Source organism: Vulpes lagopus, chromosome 7, assembly GCF_018345385.1.
Source record: "Vulpes lagopus strain Blue_001 chromosome 7, ASM1834538v1, whole genome shotgun sequence".
Classification (NCBI taxonomy): Eukaryota; Metazoa; Chordata; class Mammalia; order Carnivora; family Canidae; genus Vulpes; species Vulpes lagopus.
Window position 1 is genome coordinate 77,686,641 of NC_054830.1, and position 6,000 is coordinate 77,692,640.

The following is a 6,000-nucleotide window of genomic DNA, read 5'->3' on the forward strand; positions in this document are numbered from 1 at the left end:
GAATCAGAGGACATAGTATCCTTTAGATATCCATTCTCTTCAAATTGATTTATAGATTGAAGGAAATTAAGTAGGCAGGCTATCTTAGGAAAGGGGCGCTCCAGTGGGAAAACCCTGATGCTGGCTTTGCATCTCTACCTTCAATATGAGCTTCAATTCTTCAGCAAGCTGCTCTTTAAGGTTTGGCAGTTCCAGATCTTGGGCAACCAACACTTAGGGTGGGGGCAATACGTGGTCATAGAGTCCCTTGGCCACTCAGACATTTATTTCCGAGCATCTCTCAGCTTCGTGTCTCTCAGAACATCAGATTATGATTTAGCAGCTGGAGTCTTCTTGGGCTTCACTATCTCCCTGGACTATTTCACCCTTGAAGGAATCTCTAAATTAATCCCCAGTATCTTTTTCCTAAAGTGCAAACTCCTAGAAGATGCTCTCCTCTGTGGTCATCCGCTCCAGACACTCCTCCCCTGTTCTCTGCCTCTGGAGCACTGCTCCTCCATAGCTAGAGTCTATTGGTACACAACTCTACTTTTATCCCTTGGGTCATGTCCCACCATCGTTTGGCTGGAGGTGACTCTGGACTGTCCCTCTTGTCTCCCATACAGTCACACTTTGTCCATGATGATGGGCAGAAGTTTGTTTCCTCTTCTCCTTGGACTAAGGGTCCTGTGGGAACCATGACCAACATCATAGGGCCCTCTGGTCTGCTTGCTCACACTGAGAGGTCAGAGAAAAGACCATGCAGGGTGGGAACTGCATTTTTTTGTGATCAACTTCCTCTTGACCTGTGCAATGAATGGTTCCTTTCTAAGAGCTAATAAGCAAACTTGGCTTAGCCATCCCTGAAGCATGGGTAGCTAAGAGAGAAAAGACCAGGGAAGAAACCATGATTAGGTCTCTATCAATTTATGGATTCAAGGACCTTGAATCTACCTCTGCTGTACCCCAAACCATATAACCTAGGTTTCTAGTGCTTATCTAATGACTGGATCATGGAAGGAAAGCTTTCAAGAGGTATTCAGGCAGTGTTCCTGATTTATGAAGATGGCAAATTTCTAGTTTCCTATTAGCTATAATACTTTGAAGAGGGGGAAGTTGGCAATAAGCCATGAACTACATACATTCTACAAGGGCTCCTACCAGAGATATCTACCCAACTTTTGTCAAAGTGGATCCTTGGGGTGTTTTCCAATTGCTTCTGGTCTAGGTTCTCCCTTGAACCCCTTGATGAGTCATTCCCTGAGTGACATACCAAGTCACTTTCTGTCTCCTCAGAATCAGACCCTAGACTCCTCGTGGGGTAGCTTTCTAAATATTAGATTATTGGGCAGGGGGCATTTCCTATGCTCCATACTCTTTGCAGGTCATTCCCGAGCTGGCACTTTGCCAGACCCCTCACATGGAAACTTTCTGGGTGCCTCAGTGTCATCTGGGCTAGATCCTTCCCTGCTGCTTTGGCATCTATGACAGAGGATTGTGAAGGTCCCCATTTGCCCTTTGGCCAAGTAGCCCCTGCTAGTTTTCCCTGAGGCTGTATCTGTGCCAGATGGGCTCAGTGCTGGATGAAGCTTTCAAAGGTGGTGCTCCAGCTGCCCCCAGATCTCGCTAGGAAATTCTCCATCAAGGATGGAGCCCGGCACTTGAGACAGAGAGGCCCCTATACTGTTACACTGAGGAGTGTTGGGAGCCAGAAGATTAAAGATATCCTAAGATCTTTGGAGCAAAAGAGGGCAAACATCACAAATGTTCCAGCTGCTTCTACAACAAGTGCCAATCCAGGGATTGAATTTCCCTTAGGTGAAAGATTGTGCTTCATCCTGGGGTCTAGGAAAGGACACTCTACAGGACATAACTGGGGGGGTGAGAGAGTGGGAGAGATGTTGAAGGGGGACTAGGGTAGAGACCAAGGTCAGTAGGGATTCTTTAGCCTATATGAACTGGACTCATTAGAGAACCCACTAAAGACAGACCCTTGTGGGGATCAACTGTGTCTAAAGACCAAGACATAGTCCCAAGGACTCATGAACAGAGGGCAGACCCTGGGAGAGCTGGTTCCACTTCTGCTGCAAAAAGCTTCCCACACCCCTCCAGTGTTTGGGGTTTGGGAACCGAGGACTATGCAGTTGTTCTGGTTTATCTCTGTTACTCCACAAGGGCTGGAAGCCTTCAGTGTTCTGTGTGTCTGCCAGGAGTCCCAGAAGATTTCACTGATGTGCTTCAATTGTTTAGGAAGCATCCCTCCTCCTATTCTTTCTCCTCCATAATCTGGAAATTCATTCCTTTTGTGACTTGTGTGTTCAGAAGCTCCAAGGCTAAGGGGCAGAGGCTACTACCTCAATACACCTGTTTGCGGAGTCCCCCAAAGACAGGCCTCTGAGAAAGAGGAGGGCTCAGGTAGAAAGGATGTGAGGGAGCAACATCTCCAGCCTCCCCAAACATCAAAAGATCAGCTTCTGTAGTCACTCTATCCTGACTCTCCCAGCAGGGATCTTGCTGCCCTCATTAAGAAGCTGGCCTGGGGGCTATACAAGATAAGAGATACAAGCTGCAGCAGGAGCAGAGTGGGGATGGGGACCCAGCAAGCCTGGCAGGAGTCACATTCCCCTACATCACTGGTTTCAGGACACTTCTTTCTCATGCAGGGGCTTTCTTTCACATTCCCTTCCCTTTAGGTTAATGCTCATGCTCACATGACAAGTTCGGCTGCAGTGGGGCCCTCGAATCACATAGGCCATGCTAGAACTAGAGGTACAGAAAAAAAGGAGAGATTCATCGATACCTGCTTTACCAAAGAACAAGCAGGTCCCATGTCCCATGAACTCCTTTCTGGCAGGCTCTCCAACCTGAGACACCAGGAGACTCTGTCACATGTGATGAAGGGAGGAGCAAAGGAATCTTCTTAGGAGTCTGAGTAAAATGGTCCTATGGGAAAGGCTCTTGGAACACTGACCTCTGAGAGCCCCAAGCATTCCTGTACAAGATCAGTCAGTGACGGGGTAGCCCAGGGGGCTCAGCGGTTTGGCGCCGCCTTCAGTCCAGGGCCTGATCCTAGAGACCTGGGATCAAGTCCCATGTCAGGCTGCCTGCGGGGAGCCTGCTTCTCTCTCTGCCTGTGTCTCTGCGCCTCTCTCTGTGTGTGTCTCTCACGAATAAATAAATAAATAACCATTAAAAAAAAGATCAGTGACAACTGACAGGCTCAAGTATGGAATAGCGCTTTTTACTTTATCCCATCAGATCCTCATAATCACTCTGTGGGGGTTGCAGGCCAAGTGGATCTCAACGAGAAATATGAGCCTTAGTAAAGTTAAACAATTTTCCCAAATCAGGACCCAAAAGGCCAGCCTCCAGAGAGCCCTACCACTGCACCTCACACCGCCACCTAGTGGGCAAGACCTACTGGCCAGCTCCATCATTCTTTGATTCCCATGGATGGGCCTAGCAGGGAACCCCCAAAAATTCTAGGTCTGACTCCTTACTAGGAGTCTCCTTGCTGAGAGCTTTGCTTTCGGAGAGGGATGGGCTCTAGCAGCTGACTTCCTCGGAGACTGTAGACCTGGGTCTCATGGAAAGGAGAGACTAAGTTTAACTCTTGAGAGATCTGGATCAAACAGGCAGAAACTTACCTGCAAATGCTCCCCCTTTGCTCTTCTTTTTCCCTCTGCATTGATGCTGAAAGACAAGAGACAAATGAGGGGCTTGGACTCATTCTCTTTCCTCTCAAGGCAGATCATTATCCATGGGTAATCTCTCCACAATGCATTAATGGAGCTTTGTGTTCCTTCCCTTTTATTCATTTGCAAAGTGGATAAAAGTATTTTCTACTTCCTTTCCCTTTTTTTGAAAACCTCAGAGAAGGGTTTTCAGTTGATTTTCTTTAATTAGCAGGCCTCTTTTGAAGAAGGACACAAAATATCAAATGGCATGTGCTCCAGAAGGTAGGTTTCTGCTCCCTGAGGACAGCATTAGGGCTCTAGCACCTGACTAGAAACTCTCAGAGGTTCAGCATTGCTATTCAGATTAGCCCTCACACTTAGGAGAGTCCAGGTTGACACACCTAGATGAGAAGGTGACCGGTCAACAAATGTTGAAGACTCTGTTCCCCAGGTTCTCTGAACTCGCTGAATAATTCAACCCATGGCATGACTGGGGTTTCCCCCCAGAACACCTTAAAACACCCAGATAGGTGGTCTGTGGGTATTGGATAGGAACCCTCATCTCTAGCCCTTCCTTGTCGACAAGAGTGATTTTCTCAACTTTCCTGAGAGTTTCCATCTCAGTTGTCTCTCTGGGCCAACATAATTGATTTAGAAAAGTGGGAAGATGGATAGGAAAAAAAAAAAAAAGACTTGATCCATGCTAGGAGCTGGTTGTCAGATTCTCTAGGGTAGTGGTTTAGGGGGAGACAAGGAGTTTAAGGTAAACTCCTAGCCTCTCAGCCCAGGAGACTCCTTAACCCTCCAGCCCTTTCTAATCCCACCTCCCTCTATGCCCTCCTATTCTCCAGTTCCATCTTTTCATCATGTGAGATGTATACCTCCTCATACTAGTTCCTATTCCTCCCACCCAGAACCTAGATACTAACTGAGTCCTTCTTTATGCCTTGGAGAGCTCAGCTTGACCTCCACCACTTCCACAGCCTTTGAAGGCCTAGGGTTGTCCTGGAAATTTCAGGGATTCACACTGGAGTCTTTAACTCCAGATTCTCTGCATAATCTGTTTTTGTCTTGCATCAACACAGGCATACACCTCATCCCACCCCCTTCAGTATTCCCAGAAGAATGCACTTTCATATAACAGAACTAGTGAGCAGTGCAGCCCTTGCTAAAGCCAGTGCAGGAGTGACCAGAGGGAAAACCCATAGCACACACCATGAAAAACGACTTCAAAATACTCTCTGATTAATTATTTTCCTCCTAAATTCCCTTTTGTGTTGCTATGCCCCTAAGGGCTCTCAACTCTCCCTCCTCCACCCATCCAGCATCCCACCCTGCTGTTCCTTTTGTCTCTCTCCCAGGGTCACCCCCCTTCCCAATATGGTGATTCTTTTCCCTTATCTTACAGAGCAATCCCCTCTCCCGAGGTCCTGCCCCAGCCTGCACACCTAAACCCATCTTGACTTGAGGAGTAGGAGAGGCCTTTTCTTTAAGATGTTCCAACTTTTAAAGGGAACTTTAGAGTTATTATGAAAATATATTTGGTTAATTTTGAATCTTGCCTATACTTAACTTATTCTAAGAAGAGTTTCTTGGGCAGCCCAGGTGGCTCAGCAGTTTGGCGCCGCCTTCAGGCCACGGTGTGATCCTGGAGTCCTGGGATTGAGTCCCGGGATTGAGGCACCCTGTGTGGAGCCTGCTTCTCCCTCTGCCTGTGTCTCTGCCTCTCTCTCTCTCTCTCTCTCTGTGTCTCTCATGAGTAAATATATATATAAAATCTTAAAAAAAAAGTTTCTTGATTTCTCTTACCTATTTTCTATATTTTTACCAAAATCCCTATTGAAATCTTAATATTTTGAGATCATATATTTCATATCACTATTCAATTTTTTCTTTTTATGGTAAATTATATAAAATGTATGATTCGATGAGTTATGTCACATACATATACCGGTGAAACAATCACCGGTAAATGTATGTGTCAAGATCTAGAAGATGAGCAAATCTACTAATTTTCTTTTTTTTAAGTGATATTTTATTTTGGGGCATCTAGGTGGCTCAGTAGTTGAGTATCTGCTTTTGGCTTAGGGCGTGATCCCAGTCTGGGGATCCAGTTCCAAATCAGGCTCCTCGTGAGGCGCCTGCTTCTCCCTCTGCCTATGTCTCTGCCTCTCTCATGAATAAACAAATAAAATCTTTTCTAAAAAGTGATATTTTATTATTTTAAGTATTTTATTTATTGAGAGAGAGCATGAGCAGGGGGCAGGGTAGGCGGACAAGTAGACTCCCCACTGAGCAGGGAGCTTGACATGGGGCTGAATCCCAGGACCCTGGGATCAAGACC